General features: G+C 39.9%; 1 long non-coding RNA gene across 2 annotated transcripts; it reads right to left on the bottom strand.

The window, feature by feature from the left end:
* Nucleotides 1-498: 498 nt before the first annotated feature.
* Nucleotides 499-18,348, bottom strand: LOC125095436 (uncharacterized). 2 transcript variants are annotated; one of them, XR_007125879.1, is made up of 4 exons: nt 17,981-18,348; nt 8,725-8,857; nt 1,911-2,132; nt 499-1,441 (listed from the first exon to the last, which is right to left on the bottom strand). It is a non-coding gene; the product is annotated as an uncharacterized LOC125095436 (long non-coding RNA). The 2 variants fall into 2 exon arrangements; XR_007125881.1 differs by lacking the exon at nt 1,911-2,132 and having other exon boundaries at nt 17,981-18,340.
* Between the last annotated feature and the right edge of the window lie 4 nt (nt 18,349-18,352).

The raw sequence follows: 18,352 nt of genomic DNA, 5'->3' as shown, positions 1-18,352 counted from the left end.
CTTTTTTTTTTTTTTAAATTTATTTGATAGAGAGAGAGAGAGAGAGAGAGAGCATAAGCTCTCTGTTGGGGGGACAGAGCAAGAGGGAGAAAGGGTCTTAAGGGTCTTAAGGGTCTTAAGCAGACTCCCCACTGAGGATGCCGAGATCATGACCTGAGTCGAAACCAAGAGTCTGACGGTTAACTGACTGTGCCACCCAGGTGCCCCCCAAAGAGGAAACTGTCTTGAAGTTGAAGCAATTGCCCCAGGGCACACAGTTGGGTGCTGACGACAGACTCTGGAGGAGAATCTGGCTGTCTTACCGAGTTTGTTTCTTCTTTTAACTCCACCTACAGGACAGTATTTAGGCCAGGGTCCCCTGAGGGTGACGCTGTGGTCTGAGATGAACTTGCCCTGCCGGCTCTTTGACTTCACCTTCCTCACTTAGCATAATATCCTCAGGGTCCATTCATGTTGTCACAAATGGCAGGATTTCCTTCTTTGTGGTGGTGAAATGATATTCCATTGCACACATATGCCACATCTTTATCTATTCATGTTGATGAACCCTTAGGTTTCTTCCATGTCTTGGCTACTATGAATAATGCAGCAGTGAACACGGGGGTACAGACATCTCTTTGATATTCCGTTTTTATTTCCTTTGGATATATACGCAGAAGGACTGCTGGATCACAGCACTATTTTTAGTTTTTTGAGGACCCTCCATTTTGTTTCCCATGGTACCTGAAGCAATTTACATTCCCACAACAGTGCACAAATTCCCTTTTCTCCATATCATTGCCAACACTTGTTATCTCTTATCTTCTCAATTATAGCCATTCTAACAAATGTAAGTCAGAGAAAGACAAATACTGCACAGTATCACTTATATGTGGCATCTGAAAAAGCCAAACTTGTAAACACAAAGAAGAAAATAGTGGTTATCCAGGTCTGGGAGGTAGCAAATAGATGAGAAGTTGTTTAAGGGTACAGACCGGAAACTATTAGACAAATACATCCTGGAGATCTAGCGCAGAGTATAGTGAATATAAATAGTCATATGTTAGAATCATCGAACTCACTAAGACACTAGGTATTAACTATTCCCACTACAAAAAAGAAGTAATTATGTGACATGAGAGAGGTGCTAATTATTGTTACAATGACAGTCATATTAGACAAATGTAGCAAATCAACACATTGTACACCCTAAATTTATAAATGTTTTTTATCAGATATATTTCAATAAAAAAATGAAGTATATTCCTCCCTCATTCTCACCATCTCCTCCCCGCCTGCTTCAAGTACTTGGGGCCCTCATGCTGGCTCCAGGCTGACCACAGTGGCTGTTCTGGGCCCCATTTGGGCCTACTGTTCAGACATGTTCCATATTTTTCTGATGTCCCTCCCAATCAAATCTGCCTCATGTCCACATCTGCTTCCTTGAGCCTATCTGGTCAAGCTGGAAAAATGAATTCAAGTTAAAGAGTTAACGACTGACACTATTCCCCCACCCCACCACCCCTCACATTTTATAGCTGGATTTTAACAGCAGTCGTCAATGACTTGAAGCAAAGGACTATTAGAGCCATTGCAGCTGCCAGGCCTGGTGAGGGAAGAATCTATTTAAGAATGTAATGCCTCAGTTAATGTCCCTAGCAGCAAGAAGAATTGCAAAGTAGAAAGAAGAACTAATTGCGGGCAATGGTAAATTCCAAGGCAAGGCCAGCAGAGACAAGTGATGTCAACCCCAAAGTCCCTTGTCCTTTCTCTTCTCTTCCCTCACTAAAGAACTGCTCTCCTCTCTGACCATTTGCAGAGAAAAGGGGGACTATGATGTCACCATTGAGAAAACAAATATCAGGGCCTTCAGACAGGAGCTCTTTTCTGGGACAAATGTTTAGTTTTTATAACATCATCCAGTGTCTCACTTTTTTCGATGATTTTGCCCTTGTGCTGAACTTTCTTCAAAATAAGAGAGTGGTCATTTCCTCCTCCTGATTCCCTGAAGGCAATGTGGCAGACAAATCACTATTGTGTTGTTCTGGGATCACAGGGCATGCTGCTTGGATGTTATGTTTCCTGGGAACATTTCTTCTCTGTAAATGCCTTCTGAAGCCCAGGCCACTTCCTGTCTTGAGTCGCACAGTAGGCTGTGGTGGCCAAAGAGGAAGTGAGGGTCAGGGAGCAATTTTGATCCTCATCCTGTATTTAGGATTCTAGCTTCCCTTCACCTCCCCAGAGGTTTTGTTCTGGAAAACAGCACTTGTTTTCCACAGAACAAAGGTTTCTGGAAAGCAGGAAGGCCATCCTGGCAGAGCCCTGTGTAGAGCCAAGAGGACGGAGTAAGGTTCTAGATGCTTCATTGGTGTGCTTCTGCTAGGGGGGCCTGAGGGAGGCCCACCTAGGATTCAGGGCATGGAATGCCAAAGGGCCAGCCCAGGAGGTCACACTGCACCCATATCTAGCAGGACAGGGCTCCAGTCAGAAATTGCAGGGACTCTGTGATTATGAAGGACCTTTAGGAACACACTTATATTTCTTTGGGTCTCTGTCACTTAAGAAATAAGGATAGTAACACTTTCCCCTCTTACCTTGCAGAGGTAGTATACAGATAAAAATAATTAAATTGGTAAATAAAAGAGAGTAAAAGCAAAGGTTATTAGTGTTGGGAAAATACAAAAGATTACCGTGCTACCTCTACCACTCTACCGTATGTGTTCTGTCTCGACAGAATGTCCACCTTTCTGGAGACCAAGGAGGACAGCTCGTAAAGTAAGATGCCAGTCCCTTCCTTGTAGACCGTGGGTCCTGAGATAACCCCCTGGATTATGTGTGGGGCTCAGAATTTCCAAAGTGGATGCTATTAGAAGATATTACTAGATATTCTGGGAAAACATGTTTTATGCTCAAATTAATTTGGGAAACACTGGATTAAAAATTAAGCATTTTCATTACTGCAGATTTTCTCAGAGCCTTTAGTATGCTAATTGCATTGAGAGTCCCAAAGGGAAGGACATAAAATGAAGACTTTCCCAGATGTTTTTGATCATAAAAGAATATTATTCTCGTGGCACAACTATTAATGAGTCTCAGAACAGAGTGGTAAATGCTGATGTTCATTCTTACGCCTTTGGCTATACAAAATTTCTATAGTCCTTATTGATTTTGACAAAATAAGATAATGCTGTTCTTGATATCAACTTCATTTTAAAAACATGGCTAAAATTCATTCTCTCAAACTTCTACTTCTGGGGAGATGGACAAAATTTTCCCTATTCCTTCTGCTAACTACAACTGAAAACATAGATATTGCACACAAACCAAACATAAGAAGACGTTGAAAAGTAAAGAAAAGAAGGCAGTTGGGCGCCTGGGTGGCTCAGTGGATTAAGCCTCTGCCTTCGGCTCAGGTCATGATCCCAGGGCCCTGGGATCAAGTCCCACATCGGGTTCTCTGCTCAGCGGGGAGCCTGCTTCTCTTCATCTCTCTCTGTCTGTCTCTCTGCTTACTTGTGATCTCTCTCTCTGTCAAATAAATAAATAAAATCTTAAAAAAAAAAAGAAAAGAAAAGAAGGCAGATAGGCTAGAATACTTAGGACTTGAGGAAAGATACAATGATGAGTTCTCTGAGTTTTCTTTTTGCCTCAAATATCCAAGATTTGGAGCTGTAGAAATTCAAAACAGCAATAAGCACAGGCAAAAGAAGTTCCTGCACAAGTCTGTTTTTTCTAGCCAAAGGACCTGAAAAGTGGCCTTCTAAGCCAAAAAACTTTTATTTTTTATTTTTAATATATTTATTTATTTGTTTGAGAGCGAGAGCAGGGGAAAGGGCAGAGGAGAGAGAGAGAGAATCCTCAAGCAGACTCCCACTGATCCCAGGACCCTGAGATCATGACCTGAGATGAAACCAAGCTTCGGACTCTCAATCAAATGAGCCACCCAGGCACCCCTAAGACAGAAGACTTTTAGATAATAACTCTACTCCAATAACAGAGAAACATATTGTGTCCCCTCCTCCACATTTAGTAGTAAAGGCCAAGTGGTGAAACTAGATTTCCACCCTCATGAAGCTATAATGAGGAGCCCAACACCCGCACCAAAGTGATACTGGAGAAAGCCAAGCAGGGGAGGCAGAACTTTTACCCCTGCTGGCAGGTAATGTTGTATCCTCCTCTCCCACAGTGTTAGTGGAGACCACATAGGGAGCCTGGAGTTCTACCCTGACCTAAGAGTAATAATGTATCTCCTGCTCCCTCCCCCATCCCTGGCTGGGTAGCGTCACAGGAGACCTAATGGAGAGTCAGGATTTTCACCACTGTCCAGTGGCAAAAAGACCATCCCCAACAATGATGTCAGTGGAGACCATGTTAGGAGCTAGAACTCCCACCTGGCAATAATAAGGAGCCCCATCACTTCCAGATATCAAGGGAGGCTGGATGGGAAACCTGGAATAGTACCTCCACATGGCAATAATGATGCAGCTTGAGTCCCTCCTTCCCCTGCTAGTGAAGTGTCAAAGGAAACTAGCTAAAACAGAAAACAATATAAAAATGTCCAAGTTTCGGGGTGCCCGGGTGGCTCAGAGGGTTGAGCCGCTGCCTTCGGCTCGGGTCATGATCTCGGGGTCCTGGGATCGAGTCCCGTGTCGGGCTCTCTGCTTGGCGGGGAGCCTGCTTCCCTCTCTCTCTGCCTGCCTCTCTGTCTACTTGTGATCTCTGTCTGTCAAATAAATAAATAAAATCTTAAAAAAAAAAAAAAGTCCAAGTTTCAATTAGAAATCACTCATCATACCAAAAAACCAAAAAGCTCTCACACTGAATGCAAAAAGACAATTGACAAACGCAACACTGAAATAACAGAGATGTTGGAATTATCTGATGATTATTTTATTTTGTTTTTTAGTAATCTCTATACCAAATGTGGGGCTCAAAGTCATGACCCTGATATCAAGGGTTACTAAGCCAGCTAGGTGCCCCTAGCTGATTTTAATGCAATCGTGATCAAAACACTTTACGAAGACATTATGAACATGCTTGAAACAAATGAAAGAAGAGAAAGTCCCAGCAATGAAACAGAAAGTATCGGCAATGCAATATAAGAATAATATAATTAATTAATAATATAATACGATGTAAATAAAAAATCAAAAGGAAATTCGGAACTGAAAAACACAATAACTAAAATAAAAAGCCTCAATATATGGGCTCAACAGCAGAACAAAGGCAACAGGAGAAAGAGCAAGAAATATAAAACTACGGATTTAAGAAGCTGAGGGAAATACAAATGAGATAAACTCAAATCCACATCAAGACACATAATAATCAAATTTCTAAAAACCAAAGACAAACGAAATAATCTTGAAAGCAACCAGAGAAAAACAATACCAACATCTATAGGAAAAAACTTATTTGAATGACAGTGCATCTCTCATCAGAAACAATGGAGGCCAGAAGGAATCAGCATGACTGTTTAAAAGTTCTGAAAGAAAATAATTAGCATTAAGGTTAGTGTTCTATAGCCAGTAAAAATATTCTTCAGAAATGAAAGGGAAATCAAGATATTCTGAGGTGAAGGGAAACCAAAAGAAATTGTTGCAAGCAGAGCTATCCTAAAAGAATGGCTAAAGGAAGTTCTCTAAACAGAAAGGAAATGAAAAAAAGAAGGAATTTCGGAATTCTTCTTTTCTTCAGAAAAGAAGAAAGAATGTGGTAAGCAAAAAATACTGATAATTACAATAGTCCTTACATCGCCTTTTCAGTTTTCTAAATTACAATATGCAAAAATTACAATATGTCTAACATGGTTCTTAATGTATGTAGAGGAAATATTTAAGGTAGTTATATTGTAAACAGAGGAAGATAAAGGATACAAAAGGAGGTAAAGTAAAGTTTCTGTACTTCCCTCAAGCTGGTAAAATGACAATACCAGTATACTGTTATAAATTATGTATGTATAATGTAATGCTTAGAGCAACCACTAAAAAGGTATACAAAAAGATACATTAAAAAATTATAGGTAAATCCAAATGGAATTCTACATAATTTTTTTTTTAAGATTTTATTTATTTATTTGACAGAGATTGCAAGTAGGCAGAGAGGCACGCAGAGATAGAGGAGGAAGCAGGCTCCCTGCTGAGCAGAGAGCCCGATTGGGAGCTCCATCCCAGGACCCTGGGATCATGACCCAAGCCGAAGGCAGAGACCTTAACCCACTGAGCCACCCAGGCGCCCCGGAATTCTACATAATGTTTAAGCAAGCCACTGGAAATCAGAAAAACGAAAAAGATAAATATCATGCTTAGCGAAATAAGTCAATAGGAGAAAGACAACTATCATATGATCTCCCTGATATGAGGAAGTAGAGATGCAACATGTGGGGTTAAGGGGGTGGGAGAAGAATAAATGAAACAAGATGGGATTGGGAGGGAGACAAACCATAAGTGACTCTTAATCTCACAAAACAAACTGAGGGTTCCTGGGGGAAGGGGGGTTGGGAGAGGGGGTGGGGTTATAGACATTGGGAAGGGTATGTGCTATGGTGAGTGCTGTGAAGTGTGTAAACCTGGCAATTCACAGACCTGTACCCCTGGGGATAAAAATACATTATATGTTTATAAAAATAAATAAATAAATATAAAAATAAATAAATAAATAAATAAAATAAAAAATAAATAAATTAATTAAAAAGGAAAAAAAATTAAAAACAGAACGAACATTAAAAAAAATGGCAGGCTTAAGCCTTAACATGTTAATAATTGCTTTAACTGTATAGAGTCTAAAAACATAAATTAAAAAGCAGAGAATGGCAAAGTGGGTAAAAAAAACATGACCCAATTCTATGCTGTCTATAAGAAACTCACTTCAAATATGATGACAAAGGCGGGTCAAAAGTAAAAGGATAGAATCACTTCACATCCATTAGTATGGCTATTAAAACAAAAACCAAAAGAAAAGAACAAGTGTTGGAGAGGGTATGCAGGAACTGGACCCTTTGTGCATTGCTAATGAGAATGTGAACTGCTGTAGCCACTATGGAAAATGGTATGGTGGTTCCTCAAAAAATTTAACATAGAATTACTCTTCATTTGGTCCAGCAATTCCACTTCCAGGTATGAACCTAAAGGAAATGAAAGTGGGGATTGCAACAGCTATTTGGACATCTATATTTATAGAGGCACCATTTACAATAGCCAAAAGGTGGAAGCAGCCCAAGTGTCCACTGAAGGATGAACAGATAAATCAAATGTGGTATATACATATAATAGAATGTTATTCAGCCTTGAAAAGGAAGGAAATCCTGACACATGCTAACACATGGATGAACCTTGAAGACATTATATTAAGTGAAAGAAGCCAGTCACAAAAGGACATATACAGTGTGAGTCCACTTATATGAAGTACATAGAGTAGTCAGATTTAAAGAGGTAGAAAGTAGAATGGTGGTTTTTAGCGACTAGTGGGGATAGGAAAATAGGGAGCTGTGGTTTCATCATATAGGAATTTCAGTTTGGGAACATAAAAGGGTTCTGGATGTGGTGATGGTTGCACAATCATGTGAATGCACTTAATGCCACTGAATTGTACACTTACAAATGGTTAGAATTATAAAAATAAAAATGTCAAAGCACAGAAAAGGATATATTACGTAAACATTAATCAAAAGAAAGCAGGAATGACTATATTAATATTAGATAAAGTACATGTCAGAACAACAAAAAAAAAAATGACCAGAGACAGAGAGGGACATTATGTCATGATAAAAGGAGCAATTCACCAAGAAAACAATTTAGCAACACTCAATGTGCGCCCACCAAACAGCTGCAAAATATGTGGAGCAAAAATGAACAGAAGAGAAAGGAGAAATAGATAAATCTGTGATTATCACAGGAGACCTTACAACCCCTCTCTTTCAACACCTGATATTAACAACATTGCTGGCATATCTGAATCTGATTCTGACACTTGCTGTCTCTTCAAATTGTATTTTCTGGCTTTTAGTATGTCTTGTAATTTTTGTTGAAAGCCAGACACGATGTACTGGGAAAAAGAACTGAGGTAAATGGGTGTTAGTGCTGTAGGGGTGAAGTATGGAGGAAGGAGGATATTTTACAGTCTTATGACTAGAACTCAGTCTGTTAGTGATCCTGTGCTCCTGGGCTGTAACCTTCACACGTGTTCCTCAGTTACCCCCAATTTAGGTGGGAGAGGAAGTCAAGCGGTGTGGAGTTAAGTATCTGTCTTCTCTCAGGCTTGTTAGGCTCTGTTAGTACCTCGGTACATAGGGCTCTGATAAAACAGTTTCCCTTGAGGGCAGGCCTTGTTAAGAATAGATTATTCTCGTGTGTTTTAAAGTGACACTCTTTCCCCTCTTCCCAGAAGCACGAGGAGATATTCACTGTGAGAACCTGGGAGGGCTTACAAAAATGTGTCCCTCCTCCTCCACTAAAACTGGAGTTCCCTGGAGTTCTGAACTGTTAGAGTTGAGACTGATGAATTATTGAGCTTCCACCAATTCATTGACTACAGATGAGGTTTTCCTACCCAGCTATGGTTCCCACAGAAGTTTTGCTCTGAGGGCAATTTCCATTTCCAGGGTCACAACCAAAAATTTGTGTCGCTTTGGCAAATGTTCCCTGGAGGCAAAACAGCCCCCTGGTTGAGAACCACTGCAGTAGACAGAGAAGCATGTGACCTTGGAGACACCTGCTCTGAAAAATCAGGAACAAACTCTTAGGTTTTTACCTTTTGGGTTGTACTACAGGCTGGTAAGAGACAGGTAATAGAATTGATTTGTTGATGCTCTTGGTTGTTTCTTCTGATGATTTCTCTCTTTCTGCTGTGGAACATTCTATAGCTCATCTTCTCCCAAGGCTGCCTGGTGAGATAGAGAGAGAGAGAGAGAAAACAGGTGGTTGTTAAACCCAACATGGCCTTACCTGGCCTTGGGTGGAGCCCTCCTAGAAGGCCATATTAGAAATCAGTCCCCTCTGGGGCCATACTTTCTGTGGGGGGAAGGAGAGTCACACACCTGAACCTAATTTGGCTTTTGGGGGAATAACTATGAGGGACAGGGGAGAGGAATGCTGAATGTAGGTATAGCTCAATTCCCCTTCAGAAGAAGACATCTGGTTAAAACCAGTCTTACACATCCATTAATTTTTTTCCCCTTTAATCTTTTTTTTTTTTTAAAGATTTTATTTATTTATTTGACAGAGAGAAATCACAAGTAAGCAGAGAGGCAGGCAGAGAGAGAGGAGGAAGCAGGCTCCCTGCTGAGCAGAAAGCCCGATGCGGGGCTCGAACCCAGGACCTGGGATCATGACCCGAGCCGAAAGCAGTGGCTTAACCCACTGAGCCACCCAGGCGCCCCTCCCCTTTAATCTTGACATTGTTTGTTTTCATTGCTGAAGAGTCAGCTCAGGTGACTCAGGTGAGGTGTAGCTGCTTTTTAAATTTGTAGTGACAGGAATCCCTAATTTCTGTGTACCTAATGGGAACCACAGATCATCCCTGCCGTCACTGGAGTCCCTCAACAGGGCTTTAACATTTCAGTGGGGGCCAGGGAGACAAGAAATGCCCAAAGACAAACCACAAGGAGGAGAAGTAAGATATCTGGGTGATTCACAAGAATAACCTGAAAAAAGCTATTTGTCTTGATTTCTTGATTTTTTTTCCCTGCCTTGGTTCTTTGGGCGGGAAAGCCATGCATAAAACTGAATCAGCAGTCAGCACATCACCTGGCTTCTGGCAATATTTGGGGCATCTCTGCCCTTTCTCAGGTGTCTGGTGTCCAGCAGACAATAAGATACCAACTGTCCCATATTTGGTAGGAGAACTCACCAAGGCCCTTTGCGGCCCTGCCCTTAGACATGGACAAAAGGGGTTTCTGCTCTAGGCTTGGTACATACCACACACAGCCCTTGGTCACTCAGGACCTGGTGCTTTGCTGAGAGAGCCTAGACCCAATTGGGTCTCATCAACAACTGCTATCCATATCAGTACCGCTCAGGACCCACAGAAAAGCTTCTCCATACCTCTTGCACTATGAACTTACAACCTAACACTGTTACAGATGGCCAGGAAAGTGTATGTAGAATAGTGGCCTAGACCAGAGACAGATCTTGTTTTAGAATGCAGGAAGAATTTCAGTAGTGAAAATGCTTAAGAAAAAGAAAAGTTATAAAACAGTGTGTCAAATCTTCATTCTCAGGTAGTATGAATGCAGTAGACTGCCCTATCACAAAGTATCATATCCCACTTGTGGCAGGCACCCAGCTAAATTTGTTTCTCAGGTTCTCCCCTGTCACCTTGGGGGTCTGCACTTTATTCCGGAAGGACAGTTAGAGTCTAGCACAGTGTGGTTCTGAAAAGTAGTAATGAAGCGAAATTGTTTCAGGGAGCAGAAGTTCAGTCTGCAAATCTGGTTGTACACATTCTGTAGAAGGACAGGTGGCCTGAAATTTAGAACCAGCCCTGTGCAGTCCATTTGGGCTGCTATAACAAAATACCATAGACTGGCTGGCTTTATAAACAAACTTATTTCTCACAGTTCTGAGGCTGGGAAGTCTAAGATTAAGGTATTGGCAGATTCAGTGACTGGTGAGGGCCCATTTCCTGGTTCTTAGAAGGCCATCTTTTTGCTGTATGTTTATATGGCAGAAGGGGTAAGGGAATTCTTTGGTCTCTCTTTCACAAGGGCAGGAATTCCATTTGTGAGGACTCAATACTCGTGACCTTACCATACCATACTATACCATACCAATTTCCCCTCCTGATATCCTCACATTGGGGATTAGGTTCCAATAATTTTGGAGGAAACACAAATACTCAGTCTATGGCAAACCCTATGCTTAATTTTCTTCTGAATTATTGTGTAGTCTCTTGAACTATTCATTTATAGTTTTCCTCCTTTTTGCTTCTCTGGGCTGCATTTTGGGTAATTTGTTTAGAACTACTGTCTAGTTCAGTATTCATTTATCAGGTCCAGTAAGCTACTTAACCTTTCAATTGATATTGTTCATTTAAATTCTATTACTTTTTGGGTGCCTGGGTGGCTCAGTGGGTTGAGCCGCTGCCTTCGGCTCAGGTCATGATCTCAGGGTCCTGGGATCGAGTCCCGCATCGGGCTCTCTGCTCAGCGGGGAGCCTGCTTCCCTCTCTCCCTCTCTCTCTCTCTGCCTGCCTTTCTGTCTACTTGTGATCTCTCTCTGTCAAATAAATAAATAAAATCTTTAAAAAAAATAAATTATATTACTTTTCATTTCTAGGAAATCTACTTGGGTCTTTAAAAAATATAAGCCATAATTTTTTAAAGCATCTTGCTCTATGGACATTTAAATGTTATTTCTTTAATGATATTAAATATGTATTTGGCATTATTGTCTCTGATGATGTCAACATTTGATGCATTTTTACACCTGTTTTTCTTATTTGTAGTTTCTGCTGACTCTTATTCAGGGTGGCTTATTTCCTTGTGCATTACGTAATTTAATAATATTATATAATCTATTTTGAGTTAATTATTGTGGAGAGCATAAATTCTGTGTCTAGATTCATTTTTTTTTTAATGTGGATACCCTGACATTCTAGCACCATTTGTTGAAAGACTATTTTTGCTCCATTGTATTGCCCTTGCTCCTTTGTCAAAGATCAGCTGACTCCATTTATGTGGGTTTACTTCTGGGAAAGCTCTCTGTTCCATTCCATGAATCTATTTGTTTCTTCTTGAGTATTACAACTGTCTTGATTACTGTAGCTTTACAGTAAGTCTTAAAGTTGGGTAGTGTCAGTTTTCTGACTTTGTTCTTCTCTTTCAATATTAAGTTGGCTGGGATGTCTGGGTGGTTCAGTCAGTTGAGCATCTGACTCTTGATTTCAGCTCACGTCATCATCTCAGGGTCATGGGTTTAACTCCCTTGTCAGGCTCCACACCTGATGGGGAGTCTGCCTGGGATTCTCTTTCTCCCTCTCCCTCTGTCTCTACTCCCCTCCTGCCAACCCCCCCCCCCCATGCTCTCTGTCTCAAATAAATAATCTTTAAAAAAAATGTTAGTTCACTATTCTGGTTCTTCTGCCTCTCCATAAAAACTTTAATTTATTGATATTCACAAAATGACTAGCTGGGATTATGAATAGGATTGCACTGAATTTGTAGATCAAGTTGGGAATAACTGGCATTTGACAATATTGAGTATTCCTAACCATGAAGATGGAATTTCCCTCCATTTATTTAGTTCTTCTTTGCTGTCTTTCAACAGAGTTTTGCAGTTTTCCTCATAAAGATTTTTTTACATACTTTGTTCAATTTACACTTAAGTATTTCATTTTTGGGGGGATCCCAATGTAAATGGCCATGTGTTTTTAATTTCAAATTCTACTTGTTTATTACTAGTATAAAGGAAAGCAAATGATTTTATTAACTTTATATCCTGCAACATTGCTACAATCATTTATAAGTTCCAGATTTTTTGTCATTGATTCAGATTTTCTGCATATACAAAATGTCATTTTAAAACAAAGAGTTTTATTTCTTCCTTTCCAGTCTGCCTACATTTTATTTCCATTTCTTGTGTATTTCATTAGCTAGGACTTCTAGTATGGTGTTAAAAAGCAGTTGTGAAAGGGATATCCTCGCCTTGTTCATGATGTCAGAGGGAAATCTTTAGGTTTCTCACTATCAAGTAAGCTATAGGTTTTTTGGTAGATGTTCCTTATCAGTTTGAGGAAGTTCCCCTCTATTCCTAGTTTGCTGAGATAATTTTGTTTTGACAATCCTCAAATATCTCTCTGGCCAGATAAACAGTGCTTATTTCAAATCCCAAAGGACTGACTACTCACTGATCACGAATATTTAAATTATACACACACACATACACACACAGACACACTTTCTTTACTGTGGTAAAAAACTGTAACTTGAAATTTACTATCTTGACAATTTTTAAGTGTATGATTCAATATATTATTAGCATATTATTAATATATATTAACATTGTATATGTAGCTAACATATTGTTATAGTGTTAAATATATTCACATTTTTGTGAAACAGATTTCCAGAATTTTCTCATCTTGCACTGAAACTCTATACCTATTAAACAACAACTTTTCCTTTCTTCCTCCTTCTAACCCCTGGTAACCACCATTCTGCTTTAAATTTCTATATATTAGACTACTTTAGCTACATCATATAAGTGGATTCATGCAATATTTCTTCCTTCCTTTTCTTTCTTTCTTTTTTGGTGACTGGCTTATTTCACTTAGCATAACGTCCTTCAGGCTCATCCATTTTGTAGCATATGACAGGATTTCTTTTTTTCAAAGGCTCAGTAATATTCCATCATATGTACAGACCACATTTGGTTTACCAATTCATCCATCAATGGACATTTGGATTGTTTCCATCTCTTGGCTATTGTAAATAGTGCCGTTATGAACATGAGTGTGCAAATATCTCTTCAAGGGCTCATTTTCAATTTTCTTGGGTATATACCCAGAAATGTGGTTGTTGGGTCACATGACAGGTTTATTTTTGTTTTTTGAGCATGCTCCATACTGTTTTCCATGGTAGCTGCACCAACTTACAATCCCACAAATAGTGTACAAGGGTTCCAATTTCTCCACACCCTTGCCAACATTTGTCTTTTTAAACTGTTTTTTATTTTTTAGAAGATTTTATTTAAAAAAATATTTTATTGGGATGCCTGGGTGGCTCAGTTGGTTGGACGACTGCTTTCGGCTTAGGTCATGATCTCGGAGTCCCGGGATCGAGTCCCGCATCAGGCTCCCAGCTCCACGGGGAGTCTGCTTCTCCCTCTGACCTTCTCCTCGCTCATGCTCTCTCTCACTGCCTCTCTTTCAAATAAATAAATAAAATCTTTAAAAAATATATGTTATTTTTAAGAAATCTCTGTACCCAACATAGGGCTTGAATTCACAACCCTGAGATCAAGGGTCACAGGCTCTCCTGACTGAGTCAGCCAGGCACCCCTTGTTTTTTGGTAGTAACCATTCTGATGGGTGTAAGCTGACATCTCATTGTGTTTTTTTTTTTTTTTTAAGATTTTATTTATTTATTTGATGGAGATCAAAAGTAGGCAGAGAGGCAGGCAGAGAGAGAAGGAAGCAGGCTCCCTGCTGAGCAGAGAGCCCCCCGAAGGGCTTCATCCCAGGACCCTGGGATCATGACCTGAGCAGAAGGCAGAGGCTTTAACCCACTGAGCCACCCAGGCGCTCATTAAAACCACCCTCTCATTGTGGTTTTAATGAACATTTCTCTGATGACTAGTGATGTTGAGTATCTTTTCATATGCTTGTTGGCCATTTGTTTATCATCTATGGAGAAGTGTCTCTTCAAGCCTTTTGCCCATTTTTTAATTGGGTTATTTGATTTGCTGTTGTTTTCTCCTTAAGTTCTGATATGGGATTCTTTTTTTTTTTTTTAAAGATTTTATTTATTTATTTGACAGAGAGAGAGAGATCACAAGTAGGCAGAGAGGCAGACAGAGAGAGGGGGAAGCAGGCTCCCTGCTGAGCAGAGAGCCTGATGTGGGGCTCGATCCCAGGACCCTGGGATCATGACCTGAGCCGAAGGCAGAGGCTTTAACCCACTGAGCCACCCAGGCGCCCTGATATGGGGTTCTTAACAATAGTCAGTAGGGAGCAGTGTATTCACAATAGTTGCACATAGTAACTGGGGAACTTTGCAGTATTGATCTATGTTACTTTAAATTTGTACATATGATGATTTATAGGTAATATGCATAAAGCATGAAAATGATTATTTTTTGGTAACTAGGTGCACAAGCATCTAGAATTGCAAAGTTTCGTTTTTATTGAAATAGGTAGTAAGGTTTAATCAAATTTCAAAAGTGAAATTGATGTCAGCTTTATTTAAATTCTTAGATTAAAAATTTTCTATTTATTAATTAGAATTTATATTTTGCCTTCTATAACTTTGAATATATTAGGAGGAAGATATTTTGGAAACATGAAAAGTAATTTATGTTTTTGATCTTTACATGCACTTTACTTTGCATTTTGGTAAAAATATATACCTACATTTTGAATATACCGCCCTTTAAAGAAAATTACATTTTATTAAATAATTTTTAATATGACTAGATTTTCTGCATATACAAAATGTCATTTTAAAACATTTATTATGTTTATAATATTATACATAATATTATGTAAAAGTACTGATCATAATCACATCATTAATGATTTTGCCAAAATGAAGGCAAGAAGGTATTATATGAAAAAAAATTTACAATAATGAATTATGTTTATTATCCTTCCAAATAATGCTGCCTTCAAGATATGTGCAATAACTAAAATCAGTCATATCTGATATTTTATAAACTTTCAGTCATATAAAAACCATACCTGTAGGCATGGTTTAAAGTTTTTGTCTTTATGAAGAGTATCTTTTGTTGAGATAAATATATGAAACATTTCATATAATATTAGCAGATTTAGATCTTAAATGTCTATATATTTAAATGATATGTGGGCCTCTGTTTATCTCCCTGTGCACCATCAATGTTAAGGGTAGCCCTGCACTTTTGTGCTTCTAGTCATGTTAGAAGGAAAGCAAACCAATGGCAAGCACTTACTGAGCGCTAACTGTAGGCCAGGCACTATGCAAAGTGCTTACATGCACTGTCTCAGCAAATCCCACAGTAACGCATTCTATAGGTGATGAACCTAAATCTCAATGGACCATGTGCTTTGCTGGAGATCACCCTGCTAGTTAGTGGGTGAGGGTGGACTCTATCCTATCCCCCAACCCCAAAATCAGAACTTCTAACCCACACCTCATAAACACAAGTTCTTGCACAGGAAGCTGGTAGTAGCTACTGCCATGGTATATAGCAAGATCCTCAGGGTTTCATTTTCTCTCATTTTAGCCCAAGGCAGAAAAGTTGTTTGCTCTGTCTGATTGTTCACCTGGGGACTCTACAGAACCAGGACCCATCTGGGTCCTACTTATCTAGAACCATCTCTTGCTTGGAACTAGGAGGCTGACCAAGGGAGCATCTCTGGCACAGGTGCAGCATGTCACCTTTATGCTCATATCTACCAGAGCTGGTGTCTGTCTTTCCCTCTGTTCTCCTTTGTGTCTGAACTTCAAACCTCCCCAGGGCCAAGATAAAAGACTGTTTCATCCTCCTCCCATGTGTGAAGAAAAATAAAAAATAGCTCTTCTTGGCTCATTCATATCATGGACCTACTCAAACCCTGCAGGAGAACAGGACATGGATTATAGATAGAGCTTAAATCCATTTTTGAAGGAATTAGGCGGCTTACAAATGAAGGCAATATCTGTGTTTGCACAATGGCTACCTTGGGGCCCTTATGGCTTTAATGAAATTCTATACATCAAAGCTCTTTAAAAACTTCTGAGTCAAGAACATGCAAACTGACCTCTACTCCTCTGGGCTCCAGTAACCATAGTGAGAAGTGATAGGAGTGGGGAGGAATGAGTATCAGCCAGGCCAGAGGACTGGGGATCCCTGAGAAGTGGATCCTTGTGATCATAGAAATGTTACTCCCAGGAGCAGGGAGACCCATCCAACCCTCCACCCCTCTCAGGTATATACAGAATAAGAAGGAACTGGGCTAATCATCTAAAGTAGCAGTTCTCTAAACGTGTTACTGTGACCCTGGGGCCCTACAGACCTTCTCAGGGGGTTCACAAGATCAAAATTTTCATAATATTAATATGTCATTTTCCTTTTTCACCCTTATTCTCTCATCAGCATACAGTGGCACATTTTGAAGACCATATGACGTGTGATGTCAGAACAGACTGAAGCTAGAACTAGGTATGAGGATATACCTATATTCTATTAAGCCAGGCATTAAGGAGATTTTAAAAAAAGTAAAGCAATGCCATTCTTCTTACTGATTTATTTTGTTTTGAAAAATGAAAGTTACTTTTCCTAAAATGTGTAGTTTATGTTAGCATGTAATGGGTTTTTAAAAAAAATAAATTATTAAATATTTACAAGTTTTCTGAGCTTTTAATTTCTAATATCATAAATATCAATAGATATAGCCACATATACAAGAATACTCTGGGTATTCTCAATATGTTTTAAGAACATAAAGGGATCCTGAGACCAGAAAGTTTGATAACTACTGAAGCTATGAGTATACAGAACATCCCTATATCATTCAGAATCAGTACCTAGGGTCATATTATATGCCTATTCCCTACAGCTACAGAATAAATAAGTGGGTTTAGATTTTAATTAGGCTATCTTATATTTAAGGGGATCTTAGAGTCTAAGAAGATAAATTTTAATTATAAAAGTACAGAATATGTAAGTAAAAAAGAAGCCTCACCTATAAGTGAGGGGAAAAAAAAAACTTTTATCTACTTTCACATTGCACAGAGTTCTGCTGAATACTGTTTCTAAAATAGGTACCCCTACCCCAAAGAAAAGGTTTTTTGGCCTAATAAACTTGAGAAATACTGGACTTCTGAATCCAGTGTTTACCACAAAGTTCTCAGAGCCTTCAATATAAGCATTAAAGATATTGTGAATCTCTGAGACACACTATGCTGCATTTTCCAGACTCAATCGACCATAAAACTCTTCTTAGGGACAATTTTGTAGAACTCATCTTCCATGGAACATGGGAAATTCCTCCACTTGGCAAAAGGATGAAGTGGTCTTCTGTGTGCTGAGAGCTGCTTAGAACAGGGAAATCCACCTGCTTGCTCCAGGAAGGTAAGTTAGGGACGCCTGCACCCTCACTCAGAGGTGTGCAGGAGTGTCTGGCTGGGGGTGATACAGGCTGGGAATACACCCAAATCAAAGTGATTAATGAGTCAGGGGGATAGAGAGGTGACTTGAAAGCCCAGGTCAGACCTTGGGGAACAGCAGAAGTGGAGGCTTTCTAGAGGAGAACTGGGGAGGAGACAGAACGCCGCAGAATGGTGACAGAGTGAGGGAAACCTATGGCAGGTCTGACCCACCCTACTCACCTAGCCACAGGTAGGAAGCTGGAATGGAGTTTCCATGTTGTCCACAAAAGATGAGACGTCCGCACTAACCCCCAGAGTGCCATGGCTGCTCAGAGGAGCTCCTGCCCCTTCTTCCCTGCTCTCTTCAGTAGAGGAGCAGTTATTAATCCGACAGGCGATAGGCGAGAGACTGATACTCATTTAGGGAGGTGGCTCTGGCAGCAGATCTTTGCCATTGTCACCTGGGATGACTTTCTTAACCTCCCTCTACTGGGGTTCCTCATCTATAAAATGGACTCAACAGTGGCACCTGCCTCATAACCTCTGAATAAAATAATCCATTGTGGCATTATTTCTTGTGCCACATTTCACCCCGGGGTGGGTTAAAGGGGC

Source organism: Lutra lutra, chromosome 3, assembly GCF_902655055.1.
Source record: "Lutra lutra chromosome 3, mLutLut1.2, whole genome shotgun sequence".
NCBI lineage: Eukaryota > Metazoa > Chordata > Mammalia > Carnivora > Mustelidae > Lutra > Lutra lutra.
Note: the sequence above shows the minus strand (reverse complement) of the source record. Positions and strands in the feature narration are given on the sequence as shown.